The following is a 16,816-nucleotide window of genomic DNA, read 5'->3' as shown; positions in this document are numbered from 1 at the left end:
ATCACCTTGTCCGCACATTGAATGGCAGTGGAGTTTTACTGTGTCGAGTTGCCAGCCCGGCGCCCAACCTTCCACAGAAGGCACACTCACACGCACACCTAGGGCCAATTTAGAGTGTCCAATCCACCTGCAGCATGTCTTTGGGATGTGGGAGGAAACGGGAGGAAACCCACGCGACCACAGGGAGGACATGCAGACTCCGCACAGAAGGCACCCCAGCCGAGGATTGAACCGGAGAACCTCTTGCTGTGAGGCAGCAATGCTAACCACTGCACCACCGTGGCCGCCCTACAACATCTTTCATGCATAAGAACCAGAAATATGCACAATGCACTTTATAAACATATAGAAGTAAATAATGACCATCAGTTTAGATTTAGAGCTATTGCAAATGTATTTCCTAGTACAAGAAAGGGTAGCTTAGTAGATGCCACTGAGAGAAGAAGCAAAGTGGATGATTGAGCTTGTAGCCCATAGGACACCAGGACTAAATGAATTTGTTCCTATTAAACCCGCCCTCAAAGATAGGAGGGTGCAGTATAAATTTTGATTGGTTGGAAACTGTTTTGAATTAGGTATTTAAATGTGACTAAGATTGTTTTTATTTCATCTGAAGAAGGGCAGAGCCCGAAAGCGCTCATCTGTGTTAAAAACTGCTTGTTGAATTTTGCCTTGTCATATTAAATTAGTGTTTCAGCGAAGGATTGTGGTGGTCTACATTGGTTTGTTCGCTACTAATTACATATGCAAGACTGCATATGAAAAAACTACAATGGTAACTAAAAAGCCTATGGAGTCAGCATTCTCAGGATCTGGAATCAATGATTCCTATCATTCCTTGTATAAAGACAAAAGTTCTTTTGGTGGACAGAGGTCTGCTATCACAACAAGGGGCTCTCTTTCACTCTACCCCATGCCACCCAAACCCTAACAACAGATGCATCAGACTATGCATGGGGGGCTCACTTGGCAGGGCAGTGCATTCAGGGCAAATGGTACCCGAGACAGATGCACCTGCATATCAACCAAAAAGAAGTGTTAGCTGTGCAGAAATTGCTGACAGCTTTTAAAGACCGCATCCTTCCAGGACAATTATTGGTAAAGACAGACAACACCACAGTTATGTGGTACATCAACAAGCAGGGGGGAACCCACTCGTACCCTCTCTGCAGGCTAGCCATGGGTCTGTGGAACACAGCCTTGAGCTACCAAGTGCACCTACAAGCTCAATTCCTGACAGGCAAGCTAAATTCACTGGCAGACGACCTAAGCAGAAATCTCATGGACCCACACAAATGGAAACTTAAACCAAAAATATTCAGTCTCTTGAGAAACAAATGGGGGACTTCAGAGGTAGACCTATTTGCCTTCCCTCAGAACTACCAATTGGACAAATTCTGCAGAAGGACTTCCCACAGTCAAGCTTGGAAAGTGGATGCCCTGTCCGTTACCTGGGAAAGTCTCTCGGTTTATGCCTTTCCCCCTCTGCCTCTCCTCTCGAAGGTTCTGCTAAAGATCAAACAGGACAAGCCAAGGACAATAGTGATTGCACCAGACTGGCCACGCCAGCACTGGTATCCCCTCTTGCACAGTATGACACTGCTGGAACCATGGCACCTGCCTCAGACCCCTTCCCTGCTGTCCCAGCAGGCGGGCCAGATTCTGCACCCTCAGCCTCAAACCCTGAACCTTGCAGCCTGGCTAATTCCTTGAGCTCTCTCCAATAGCATCCCTCAGTAAGCAGGTGCTAGATGTCATTCTGGAGGCAAGGAGGCCTAGTACTAGAAAATCCTATGCTGAAAAGTGGAAAAGCTACTGTTCCTGGAGCCAGACTCAGGGGATGGGCACAACGGTGCCCAGCTTACCTCATATTCTTCAGTACTTAACAGAAATGCTCCACAAGGGCCTATCCTTCTCGTCAATTCAAATTCATGCCTCTGCCATTTCAGCGCTTTATAATACTGAGCCAACCCTCTTCTCTCACCCCCTGCTAAAGCAATTCCTTAGAGGGGCCAAAAACTTAAGACCCCCCAGGAGAGCCCCTACTTCAGCCTGGGACCTTAACTTTGTATTTGAAAAGCTTACTCTGCCTCCCTTTGAGCCAGCTGCAACGGCAGAGTTGAAATTCCTTTCTTGGAAAACAGACTTCCTTCTAGTCATCACTTCAGCAAGAAGAGTGTCTGAATTACAGCCCCTCATGACAGTGGAACCCTTCATTATCTTCCATGCAGACAGGGTTTCCCTCAGGACCAGTCCTTTCTTTATGCCCTAGGTGGTGTCTAGTGTGGCCCTAAATCAGTCCATTCATTTGCCTAACTTCTTCCCTAATCCACAAAACAAAGGAGAACGAGTACTGCACTCTTTGGACGTGCACAGACAACTTAGATTTTATTTGGACAGGACTAAGCCTCTCAGAAAATCTGAACAGCTGCTAGCTGGCTTTGCTTCAGGGGCAGAAGGGGAAGGCCATTTCAAAGCAGTCCATTTCTAAATGGATAGCCCATTGCATTCATTTCTGCTACAAGCACCATGGAAAACCTACCACACAGGGGATAAGATCACATTCCACCAGGCTTGCATCTACCTTTTCAGCCTTTCTCAGAGTAGTCCCTACCAGGGACATCCTAGAAGCTGCTACCTGGAGCTCTGTACTTACCTTCACCAAGCATTACCACATGCCTATTTCTTCTAAATCCAGAGCTGGTTTTGCCACTATAGTCTTGCAGGGATTAATAGCTGGCCTTAATGCTCTCTAACTTCCTCCTCCCTTCCTTAGCTTTGGGAATCAAACCAAATATGATGACTGCAACAGTGAAACACGAAGAACATAGTACAGTTGTGTACACTTACCATAAATGTAGATGTTCAAGTGTATTCACTGTTGCAGTCCTGGTTACCCTCCCGCCAGTGCCCTGACTTCTCTTGGCTCTACCTTTCTTTCTTGTTTAGTGTATTTAAGTTTTCTGGTGTATTTGCTCTTTGATAGAGGTATACCATAACATATAATTGCTTCCCATTGTGGGGGCACCTGACATATGGGGCAAGAAAAACTGATGTAATGGCATCGGCTGCATGTTTTATACCCCTGACAACCTGACATCATGGAATAAGAGACAGCATCCGACACAGGAATCCAAGACTCTGGTATTCAGGCTGGCTGAGGGCTACCTGCAGGCAGATAACCCAAATGTGATGACTGCAACAGTGAATACATTCAAACATCTACATTTAAGGTAAGTGTACACAATTGTACTTTTGCAATCCATCCTACCACATAGGAATCAATACTAAAGGCTATTAGCTATTAACAATTCCATTATGTAGTATGGTGTCAGACACATTTGCCATACCCAAGTAAGCAGGCCATTGCCTACCACGTGTGTGACCTTTTCAAAGAAGCACACAGGATTTAGCAAGGATGATTTACCCTTAACAAATCCAAATTATTGGATGACGGGCTTGATCAGATTTTTAATATCATGGTTTATGGGGTCAGTGATGTGTTCCAAAGCTTTACAGTTGTAGGGCCACCTTTATGGAGAAGCATCATCACCATAGTGCACCATGACTCAGAAGTATATCATGTGGCAAGGCCTAGGAGGAATAATTTAAGGAGAGGATCAGCAAGAACCTGGTAGAAATTAATTACCAGGCAACCCATTATATTGTCAGGACCCATTAAAAAGTGTTTTTGGTCTTCAAAGTGTTTTAAAGATATGATCCTTGGAGATGTTGGGGTGAGAGTGACTTAGAGATGTTTGGAGTGGGGTTGATAGCTTTAGTGGCAGAAATTTGTAGAAAATATATTTGCTGCTATGCTGCTGATGTTCTTAATATTTGAATGGGAGTTGCCATTATAGAAAGGTCTGGAGCAGTGATGTGAATTATTCGGTAGTTTTCTAATGTACTTAAAGAAGGATGTATAACTGTCCATAGCCTCAACAGCTAGCCTACATTCATGGGATGATTTGCAGTTGTTTATAGTAGCCCTCATTTTCATGGTGAGGCATTTTATAGTATCTTTGTGATTGGAGGTTCTGGCCTAACAAGGCAAACTAAGTAGTTTCTTCCTTGTGTTGTATAGTATGTTAATATCTACTGACCACCAGAGTAATTTGTTGGTGAATTTGCCACTTTATTTGGTTTTGTAAGGACTGCTCTGACAATGCATTTATCTAAATGAGCATAAAGATCGTTGACATAGGTAGCTGCATACAGTATGTCGAGTCCACCATAGGGCTGACTTGAGTAAATTTAGAGATATCAATGTACAATTGTAAAAAGTTTGCTAAATCTGTAAAGAAGGTATTGTTGGTTACTTTGGAGAAGATGTTCTAATGGTAAAGATAATCAATTTATGGTCTGAATTAACAAAGAGGGGTCAACCAGAGGCAGGGAACATGTTGCGGATGAGTTTGTGAGAACTAGGTCTAGGATATTCCCACCCATGGTGGGATTTTGGACAGTTTGATCCAGGGAATTTTTTTATCCCAGTGTTAGAAGTGTAAACACTCTATTCTGTGGAGGAGTAGTTGAATTCACCAGGGATTAAGGTGCCCTGTCTTATAAGTATAGTGTCAAGGAATGCCAGGAAGTTTTCATAATCCTATGGGGCCATAGAAGGGGATCAATAACAAGACGCAAGTTGAAATTCTGAATTGCCTAGTATAAAGTGATGATCTGATATTGTCAGTTTTTAGTTTATCCTCACTGGTGGGTTTGGATTCGAGCTTTCGGATCTAACTCGCTTGTTGCAAAAGCTTGTGGCAACCAGCAAAGCTCTTGGGCACTTCCCCTTTACCATAATGCACCTTCCCCCATTACCTCATATCTCGTTTCCTGCTTTCACAAATATATGGTTAACCGTACATCTCTGGGCAGTTAAGTGTTTAGCAGTTAAATTCTTTACATTTTACTTAAATTTTCTTGTGTTTTTGTTTCACTTCAGGGTATCTATACTGTATTTCTTTCAACTTTCTTACCTACAGGTAGTTTCTTTCTATCAAAGTTGGTAGTCTTCCTCCCCTTTCTACCTACCATTCTTAATAGTTCCATTCCCCATCCTGTTTCTGTTAACAAAAAAAAAAAACTTTCTCTCTGTTGCTATTTTCTATCGTATATGTATCCTTTTCCATTTTTATTATTCTGTGGTTGTCTGAGTGTGTGTGTGGATAGGTGTGTCATCATGTCAGACAAAACCAAAAAGCCATTAGGTTTTAAAGAATGTACAAAATGTGGCAAGAAAATGCCAGTGAGTGATGCACATAGTCTATGTGTATACTGTTTAGGCCCTCTCCACCTTCCGGAGGACTGTTCGATTTGTCATGCATTCAACCGTAGGGCGCTAGTTGAATGCAAGAACAAACTAATGATAAAAGGAATGCTTATCTCTCCTTTTCCTGAGGGTATTGCTGGACCCGAGAAACAAACTCATCGAAGGTGGCTCTTTCCAGCCCGGCTTCTTCATCTTCATCCAGACATGAAAAACATAATAAAAGACATCTGTCAGTTCCTAAGGATTTCTCAGAGCCGACGCAAAAGAAATCTAAATTGTTGGATCCGATAGAAACTCCGGATCGAAGAATTGCAAAGACTGGTATTTCAAAGTCTTCTGTAGAGCGGAGAAGTCTGTCAGCTCCATCAGAATCAGATCAGAGGCATAGTCCGATCTCCATTGAAGGGACTAGGTACCCCCCCCCCCATCTATAGAGTGGGTTACCTCGAGGGTACCTTCACCCATATTCTCCAGGTCAAGGTCTCCAGCCTCTACATCACATTCAACCAAGACCCTTTTCGACAATGATGTTGACCGGATGATTCAAAGGCTCTTGCACACCAGCTCTGCAAAAATTCTTATCGGATCCTAGCCCCAGAGCCAAGGATCTGACTGACATTACATCTCCCACCTTTGTTCCTCCTCCGACTTGCCTTCATGTCTCAGACCCAATAGATCCGAATGTGCAGGTATATTCTGAGTCAGATCAGAGGGCTTCCTCCTCCTCGGATCAGACTTGCACTTTGAGCTCTTCAGTCTTTTTGGGGCTGGAGAGCTGTAGCAGACTGCTGGGGTCTAAGGACCAGGTTTCAGCTCTAAATAAATCAGAGCCATCCCTGATTCTTGGAGCCTTTGCACAGGATTCAGGGTCCCTCTCTTCACAGGGCCAGTCAGCCTTTGAGGCTCTGCAGAAGGCTATGGTTGGTTCAGCCACACAGAGTGTACCCTCCTCCTTTGGATCTTGAGACACTCATATTAGAGCCTGTGTGCCCCCTTCTAAACCAAGCCATCCACAAGGACAGTGAGTCTCTAATTTTCAGGATACCCCTAGGGGTACCCCTCCCTCTTCTGACACCTCCCTAGAGTATCCCACCAAGGAGGTTCTAGGAAAAGGTCTTGCAAGAGGAAGCATTTAGACTCCCCAGAGGAGTCCACCACTTCTGACACCAACCTCGATGAGGGAGAGGGATCCCCATGGTCACCTCCAGACAATGTTTCCTTCAGGGACATCCTAAAAATTTTGAAACAGAGAGGTGGCTGGCAGTCCAGAAATGCTTCTCCTGAGGAGTCGGTGTACCTGAAGGCCTTTGAATCTCACCCTACTACTTCTTGGTTGACCCCGCCCAACATTGAACTTATTGAACTAATTTTGCAGCGGACATGGGAGATCCCAGACTCCATCAAACCATCCCCATGGAGACCAAACAAATTTGTCATGGCTCTTGAAAACAAAAAATATGGACTGAAAGCATTACAGTAGATCCCATGGTCATGGCAGCGGTGACCAAGAAAGAACTTTCTGAGGAGAATTCTACTATCCATCTGCCTAAGAAGGATTCTAGAATGATGGATAAATGTGGGAAGCATGTCTTCTCATCAGTGACCTTTGCCTTATGGTTACTGAATTACGTATCCCATTTCATCAGATTGCAGAGGGATCTGATCAAGGAGCTTTAGCTGAAGCGGTATGGGATAAAGTTTTCTCTCAGCTCGCTACCCTGCATTTAGTAGCCAACTGTTCCATGCGGCTCATTTCATATGTAGCAGAAAGAATGAGCAGAGCAGTGGGTTCAGGCTCCTCTATGAGGAGGCACACCTGGATGTGCCTTTGTGACCTTGTGGAGCCTTTCAAGTCTTCATTTGTCAATGCCCCGCTTAACAGCATATCCCTCTTTGGCCCTAAGATTAAAGAAATACTGTCCAGGTGTGAACAAGAAGGTAAGACTCTTTCTGCTGTGGGCATATGTTTTTCCACCCCTCAAAGACCTTATCCTAAAGATCAGAGAGGCAGAGGGAAGATGTGGTTCAGAAAATTGCAAGGGTCATACATTGGCACACATGGAAAATGTTCCACCAGAGGTAGAGAGGGAACAACAATGTAAGATGCTGCCTTTGTGGCAGAAGAGGCCTGCAAAAGTAAGGTTCCAGAGAAACTTTTTTTGGCAAACCCTTTCAGCACTCCTGAAAGGAGGCCCATCTGCCCCTGTACCTAAAAGCCTAGCTAGACATAACAAACAATACCTGGGTACAAAAGATAATATCCAGAGGCTACTTCATTCCTTTTTCCTACCCCACCCCTTAAAACTAAAAAATCCCAGATGTACCACCTAGTCAAAGGGAACAAGCAACCATCCAAGTTCAAAGGTTGCTAGACAAAAGAGTAATCCAAAAAGTTCCCGCAGACCAGAGAGGATTCTTCTTAGAACCAAAGAAAACAGGGGACTGGAGACTGATTCTGGATCTCAGCAAACTAAACAAATCAGTACAAAAGAGCAAGTTTTGGATGGTCATGGTGCAGTCTACTCTTCTGTTTTTGGAAAATGACAATTAGATGTGCTCTATATATCTTCAGGGTGGATACTACCACATCAAGATGGACAGATAGTCTAAAAGGCACTTACATTTCCAACTGGTAACCAGTCATTTCCAGTTCCAAGCTGTGCCCTTTGATCTCATTACAGCCCCCTGAGTGTTCACCAAATGCATGCAGTAGTGGCGGCTCATGTTTCTGTATCTGGATGACTGGCTCATTTCCCTCCTCACCAGGCATCTACTGATACAAGCAAGGGACTACATCATACAAATCTGTGCCAAACTAGGCATCTCAATAAACTACAAAAACACACATTTGAAACCGTCTCAATATCTAGAATTTATAGGAGCCAATCTAGACACAGCACTAATTGTAGCCAAACTTCCAACCACGAGAGTCAATGCCATTTGCAGTCAGGTCCTGACTTTGCTTCAAAGAATGTGTGTAGCTGCTTTCCTGGTGTTACAAACTCTAGTCTTTATGGTGGCAGCCATCTTTTTAGTTCCATTAGCATGCTTTCACATGAGAATTTTGCAGTGGCTCCTACTGAAGCAATGATCCATTCTAGATCTCCCAATGTCTTATCAAATTGGACTCACAGATGTATGCAAAAGAGATTTCTGGTGGTGAATTCAGTCTGATCAAGTAACCCAAGACCATCCTTTCATTCACCCTCAGCCCAAGACCACTGTGACTATGGATGCTTCTCAGATAGGTTGGGGGGAGGGTTCTGGGAAAGACAATTCAAGGCACCCGGTCTTCCATTGAGGCCATTCTGCATGTAAATGTACTAGAGATGAGAGTGGTGCTTTTAGCAATGCAGGTTTTTCAGGATGCTGTCCCTCTGAGAACAATTGCTATCCAGTCAGACACTATGTTTGTGGTTTGGTACATCAACAAGAAAAGAGGAAACAGATCATACCCCCTTTGTCAAGAAGTGCTCGGGGTTTGACAATGGGTGATCTAATCCAACTGCGTTCTGATAGCAATGAACATCTTGCGGAAGTCTAACATGATAGCAGACAAATTGACCAGGTCTATTCTGATGCATCACAAGTGTTTCCTCAATCAGAATGTGGCCTAGATGATTTTCTGAAAATGGGGCCAGCCATGCTGTGATCCTTTTGCCTCTCCCGTTAACAGCAAATGCAGCAGCAGCTTTGCCCTCATCCTCCCACAGGGAGAATTCACGAAGGATGGTTTTCTTTACTATTGACCCCCGGGCCTCCTTTACACCTTTCCTCCCACTATCTTGACCCCCAAATTTCCACAGAAAGCCAACAAGTTGAAGAGAATAGGAATACTGATTGCCCCCTTTTGGCCTCAACACATCTGGATTCCCTTCCTCTGGCCTCATCTTCTGGAAAAACCTTGGATTCTGGATCCAGTTCTGCACCTGTTGTTTCACCCAAAAGGAATGATTCATCCCAACATGAACAACCTCAAGCTGACAGCTTGGCTTCACCAATTCCAGTAATAGCCAGGCAACCACTACTCTCTTCCCCAGTCCGTTACATTTTATTATCTTCTCATAAACCTTCCACCCGCGAGTTGCATAAATGTGGAAAATAATTTGCTATTTGGGCTAAATCTCATAACATGGATCCATTCACTGTCCCTATCCATTCAATCCTAGACATCGTAGCACAATTATTCAGTGAAGGGGTAGCTGCCACTACTATGAGAGTCCAACTGGCAGCCATATCTAATTTCCACCTTGGAGGAAGATATCTCTTCCTTAATTTCACACAGGTTCTGTAAAGTCTTTTTGAAAGGAACAGTCTTATTAAAGCTCTGTTACAAAGATCCTTTTCCTCCATGGGATTTAAATTTCATCCTGAGACATATACAATCCCCTTTTAAACCAGGGGTCGCCACAGCGGAACTCCGGTCCGTTAATGATTGGCAGTTGATTTTTACGTACCGAGTTGCCAGCCCTGACGCACAACCTTCAACGAAGGTACGCCCATTCACACATGTCTCCACGCAGAAGACGCTGTAACTGAGAGGCAACAACGCTACCGCAGCACCACCACCGCGGATCAAATGGGAAAAACAGGTGAAACAAAATAAATTCACTAAATAGTTGCAAAACATCTTTAACTGCAGATAGAAAAATATACAAAGAAGAACTTCCCAAGGTTTTTTTTTGTATAACAAGTATAGCAAATGATCAGTTTCCAGCTTCTCAGACTTGGGTAGAGAACCATATTCTCCCAAATCTTTCAAGAAAACAGGAGGTCTCAGCTGACGTCTGTGTATAGCAGCAGTAAAACAGTGATTAAAATGGGAAAAAAAACAGGCAAAACAGATTAAATTCAGCATATGTAATAATTTTCATGCAAGGCCAGTAATATTCTCCAATTCTACAGTCTGCTATGCAGTTCACATCACTAAGGATCTCTATAACATTAAATGTTCTTTTTCAAGATTTGAAATTCTGTATATTTTCTTTTGAACATTGACATAAAAAGGTCACAGGTTCCCACATATTTGGAACAGAAAACTCACATATTGCAAATTAAATTGAATATTTTTATTTTATTTACAGCAGGTGTTGTCATACATAGCTCACAAATCTAAGTTCAGATTCCAAAAAGAGTGACATTGATTGACAGTCCACCCAGGTATGTGCTTTATTAGTGTCACAGAGGAATAATTTGAGATGCTTAATGAACTTATTCCTGCTTAATAGTCACAATAATGTATCTTTTTTCAGCCTGTTGATTTTGGGATATCCCTTTTGGATGCACCTAAAGAAATAAAAAGCAGAAACAGAAGTAATTGCCTCTTTTTTATCAAAATAAATGTTGAGGCATCACTAGCAATAGTTCTGTTTTAGTTTAGCCAAGTATGTTAGTCAGGTGATTGTTTTCATCTATTTTTTTTTTACTTGATTTGTCTAAATTGGTTCTAAGTTTTGCACAATTAGATTTCTATGTTAAAGTCTAGCTCTGAAATTAGAGATCTCAATACATACCATATTGATATTAATTTTACATGCCAGTTGAAGTGGGATGAAAATTTTGAAGCAGATGAAATTTTCACCCTGGTGCCATTTAAAAAAAAAAGCCTTTCTGTAAAGGCTTATTTTGGGTAAAAAACAAACAAACAAAAAAAAAACTACTGACAAGGGAATACCATTAAAAGCTTTGTCTAAATGTGTACCCAGCACTTTGCAGACATATGTATGAACTATATTGTTTTGTATCTTGAATAATGCCAGAAGTTAACATATGCACTTGTCTTCTTCACAAGTGTAGTCTCCAGTCGTACATTAGGAAATCTGCTTCAGCCTTTTTTTATTTTATTCATACAACCATGTAAGAATCTGTAGGCACAAGTGTAGCTTTTCTCGGGGAGTAACCCAGGAGCACTAGCCTGTTTTAATGATTTGCAGAATGTTGCACAGCATGGAAGTAAAGACTGTGGGCTTAGAACCTGTAACTGCAGAATGAGTTAACAGCTCAGAGACCTAACCCTCACTGTTACAATAGTAGGCTGACCCAACTTAATAATAACTATTGTAGAGCTATGTAACAGCACAAGTAAAAATCATAAACATTAGAAAATTGTGGCACATATTTGGATAAGTCTGTGCTGGGGACAGCGAGAGGAAATTAGTCATTCAGTTCACGGATAACAGTATGTGTGTGTGTGTGTGTATATATATATATATATATATATATATATATATATATATATATATATATATATATAGCACAAGTAATTTTGTTTTTAGTAGGAGCAGCTGAGCTCCTGTGTAAGGATTAACATTTACTTGGAAATGATTTACAGCACTGACCGTTGCTGTTTGCATGCTGTGGCAGTAGCAACAATCAGTTTTGTTATGACCAATCACTACTTGTTAAATGGCCATGTCACAGGCTTGCAGTGCAGTGCAAGGGCAGAGCTGAATTAGGGAAATCTGACAAAGAAGAATTGCTACCCTAGATATGAGAGTGAGAGAGCCCTCATTTGACGCAGAAGGAAGCAAATCAGTAGTCATGGATGCTGTTACCATTTTGTACAATAAAAAGGAAGAAATTGCACTGAAGCACATCAGTTACTTTGAATTCAAGGGTTCAAGAATAGCTGAATGAATGCATTTTTACTGGAAATATTTTTTGTTTGTTTCTTACATCTGTTCTAGGGATGGAGGAGATGAATTTCCTGTACTGAATGCAAAGGACTACTTGGTTATATTTAATGAAACAGCCAGAATGTACATGCAAGTTTTCTTTGTGGGGGTCAAGCATGCTGTTAAAAATGTGCAGTAAATGATAGTAGATCTAAAGTCTTCTAGATATGCACCATTCTTAGCAACCATACTGGGGATTTGTATCTCCCTTGTAAAAAGTACATCCCTTGTTGCAATGAATCGTGTTTCATTTTGATGGAAATAACGTTTAGAGAGCTCGGTACTGAAGAATCCCTCTAGATCAGCATTTCTTAAATAGTGACACCACCCTCCCTTGAAATAAGCTGTGAACATGTTTCCAGAGAATCCAATGCTGACTAGAAAATGTGTGCTTAAAATGTCAACTATATTATTTTTAAATGGGATCGGGATACATGTGGAAAGATGAGAGTCAGTGAAAGTTTGTATTTGATTTTAAATCAGTAGTAGAAGTTTAGGATGTGCAACCAAATAGCGGTTATTTCAGGTGTGTGTGTGTGTGTGTGTGTGTGTGTGTGTGTGTGTGAGGACACAGGCTAACGTTGTATAGCTCAGGTTTATTAAGTACTTGGGAATACTTTTCTGTGGTTTGAAGGAGGCTTTGCAATGAGAGTCCAAGGAACTGTTCTTCTGTATATTCCATTTACCTTATAAGATTACATTAGCTGCTTCCAACTATCTTAAAAAAATACTTGCATAATTCACAGATAGCTAATATCTACAAAATTAAACCCAAATATGTGGTATGTTTTAATAAAATTCTTTCACATGTATGACATCCCTGAGTTACTAAATGGGTGTGAATTTGCATCTGAAGACCATGATTTTTGCTTCAGATTTGTTTGTCAAAATTTAGAGGGCTTTTCCATATTACCAATATCTCAGGTACTTTTTAGGTCATCCTTCAGAATATACTGCATTGTAAATCGTAGTCTCTTTTTTTGTTTGTATCTCTTTTCATGGCTTAGTATTCTTCCTGTTCAGCCATGTCCAGTGTAGCCCCAGATTATGGGCCACCAGTCACCACAGTGACTTAATGGGATGGGGATAGAACTCCTTTGTCAGAGGCACGGAGTAGATCTGACTGCAGTGTCATATGTTCTGTGGGTGAGAGGACTTTGATCCCTGTAGAACCCCTGATGTGCTAGGTCACATCATGAAGGACAGCTTGCAATGGCATTATGAGGAGCCATCCTTACCTGTGTGTCGACACACTTGCTCCCACTCACTCATCAAGTTATCATTTTCCCTTGCCATAGCTCAGGTTTTGCTACCAAAGTCATGTTTTTGGGGAGCCTCAACACAAGCCCACATTCTCCCCCAGAAGGGTTAATCGGATATTCCTCATCGTTCCTTCCCCCAGCCCGTCAGGCCGGACATTGAAAACAAGTAATCTCGGTCAGAGTTCCATCTGTCTGTACTATGGAACCAGCATCTAAACTTTAATTTCAGTCGGCAGTGGCATGCATTTCTTTTATCTTGTGTTGTTTGCTGTGGAATTGAACTTTAAGTAAGAAGTAACGCAAAACAAAGGGTGCCTTGTCATCTACTGTCTAGCCAATAATCTGATGTCAAGTTCTCATAAAAATAAGTTGTTTATTTCTCAGAATCATTCCTAATCAATTGTAATACAATGTACCTCCCTAGCTGTCAGTCAGAATATGCATTTCATGCGATTGTATTCCAAATGGAATGAAAAAAATAAAAGCCAGGATACCACTTCCATCCAGTTCAAAAATTTGATAACTAGACTTGCGTTCATCCTCCTTCATTCGACAGCTTTTCATACTATTGTGGTATTCACTGGTTCCATCTTTTGTGACTGTCACATAAAATGTATATTCAGCACTGATGTTTTCCTCCCGTAAATTATGCAATTCCATTCCATTTTCCATCTGTGAGCATTCCAAAGAAATTCTCATCACTTTTTCCTTTTATGAGCATTCATACATATAAAATAAATGTTTCCTTTTATAAATGCACCAAAAATTGTAGCCTTTCTAGTATGTGGCAATTCTCTTGCCTTTTCAGGGAAAATGGCCGCCTAAAGTCTCAAGCAGTACTACTGTTAATATTAAGTTTGTACTACTATAAAAAAAAAAAACACAGTTTTTGTGACAGAGAGTATATTTATATTCAGTCGGTGTATGCTTATCTATAAAAACTGATGGCACATTAATCGAAGACATGGTGCTAATATCTTCTTTTATCTGTATTGTGGAAACATACTGGTAACTTAGTTTGTACATATCACTGAGTATCCATTTCTGGATCTGTTTTAAGCCAGAATCTCAAAGAAAATGTATCTGTTAACAGATTAGCGGTTTGTGTTCTCAGTTGTTGTAATTGTGGTCATACCTGAAGTCACTGAACAACCAACAACTTTTCAAATAACACTGCATCTTACAATTAAAGAGTATGTACTTCAACCAGAAGGTAAAACCAAGTATGTACAGGTTATTGACATCACAACCAATAAATTGGGATTTCAGTTCGATACAAATCATAATTCAAACTGCAGCTAGTGCATTAGACCTGACAATAGTTGAAAAGCAGTAAGCTGAAAAAAAAAACTTCAAAACAGTACCCTTTCTTATTGATGAGAAATAATAAAGATTTTCTCATGCAAAAGGGGAAGTTAAAACAGCACAACAACTAAAGCTCTTTGACGTGATCTTATTTATTACTAAAAAGAGATGGTCTTTGAAAATTGACTTGCAGAGAACTTTTGCTTATATATGATTAAGTAGTGAATGTTACACATTTTTCATTTTTCTGTTTAGGTTGATTCAAAACACCATTCTTAAGAAATTGGATAATGCATATTGTTAAAAGTGGAAGCCTTCAAAATCTTTCATTATTATTGACATATTTTATATCATCTTAAAAATGCAAATTTCATTTTCTACAGTACTAACATAGGCCAAGAAACAGGTTATAACTGCTTGCAATAATAGTAGAGATAAAAGAGTGCTAGAAGTAATTATTTGTTATGCAACACAATGGCCTTAAAAATTAAACACCAAAGAAAAGGATGTCAGGATGGGTAACTAATACTACAGAATAATATATGAAAACTGCATAAATGATAAATGGATATTGGTGTGGGGTGGCAGAAGTACCGATGAAATAAATGGCAAATTGTGAAATATATAGCAATTTACCATATACCACCACCAGGGTATAACAGCATTAGGCCTCACACTAACAAGTAAACCTGCCAGACTTGATCCCCAGCAAATCTCACCATTGCTGTGGTCTACAGCTGTTTATGTGTGAAAAGAGTGCAGTAGGACAAGATGCATGTTATTTCTTTATGGCATCATTATAAATGGTGCAAGATGTTGCAGTGTTTTCCACAAGACATATTCACTGCAACAATGTTTGAAGAAATAATTATCCAGACAGGAAGTTATTTAAAACTCAGTGTTTGAATCCAAATCTGAAGGCTTTGACTTTGTGGTTAACAGTACCCTTTTAGCACCATTAGCTCATGCAGAGCATATGATTTTTAGTTTATTTTACAAATCTGAAAGGTTGCTGCCTTCTTGATTTTAAAGGGAGAGTAGTTCCTGTGTGCAAACAATGTGATACTACAGTCCTTCTTGTAATTCCTTTTCTCAGAATGGTAACTGTACTGCATTCTGTTCGGAGAGTTGGCTGTATGTAAACTAATAAAGTATGGATTTATTCATTTTGTTTACCTACGTTTGCAGTAAGTTTTTCCAAAAACTTCTACCCCCTTCTAATACAAGTCTCTCGCCTAATATTAGCTGGTACAAGCCTGACATAAAATTATCATTGGGCCACACCACCCTCAGTTCTTTCACTGCTAAAGTTGTTACCTTTGAGTGACAGTATTTGATTTACTGTTCACTTTCCTGAAGACCATTCCCAAATGATGTATCAGTATACTTATTTTGCCTTTTTGCTGTTATGTTTTATTAATTGTATTTAGGTTAGTTTGTTTCACTGATTTTCTGGAAGTTACAGGTTAATCTTTCTGTTTGTCCCTCACTGTACTTACTGTTTTTGTCTTTATTAGTTTACTATATTATGACTCCTTTGAAGTTTGTAAACATGCCCGTTCTGCACAGAAAGTTTGACCTACTTTTCCGCCTTTTTTACTTTTTTTTGTTTTTAAGTGTCTTATCACAAGATAGGGAGATAAATGAATGGGGAAGAATTGTCCATTTTTCTCTATTATCCCATCTTCCGGTCTATATTATCTTGCCAAAAGCTGTTTACAGCGATATGGCAACATCAAACAATAAACCGTGAAATCCCAGTAACACGAACGGGCAGGTCACTGATTTTTTTTTCTAGGGAAAAAAATCGCTTGGCCGTTGCCAGGAAATTGCCCTTTACCCCACTGTAGTGCGATCTCAGAGTTGGTATATTTAGTTAGGGGGTGGAGGGGTAAAGCCCCCAGTTTGTAATGATTTAGGTGGTCTGTTGTGTTTGGTTGGTACACTGATTTTTTCCCTAGGAAAAAAAATCGGTGACCTGCATGTTCATGTTAGTGGGATTTCGCAGTTTATAGTTCGGTGTTGCCATATTCGTTGTAAACAGCTTTCAGCAAGATAATATAGACCCCCCCCACCTTCATGCTGGGAAAGAAAAAAAAAGATAAATAGACTGTTAATTATTCCTCTTTATCTTCAAAGTTAATATATTGATTAAGCGTAAACCACTATTTCCCTAATGCTAGATATCATTGAATGGTTTCAAACATCTAAAATCAACCTAAATGTCTTCTGGTCAGAACAGTCATTACACCTTAAAATCCATAGTGAAAAATCATACTGGATAGATTTCTTAGATGCTA

The sequence above is a fragment of the Protopterus annectens genome, chromosome 7.part0 (assembly GCF_019279795.1).
Source record: "Protopterus annectens isolate FY-2018-M chromosome 7.part0, PAN1.0, whole genome shotgun sequence".
Taxonomy (NCBI): domain Eukaryota; kingdom Metazoa; phylum Chordata; order Ceratodontiformes; family Protopteridae; genus Protopterus; species Protopterus annectens.
This window is presented reverse-complemented; position numbering follows the sequence as displayed.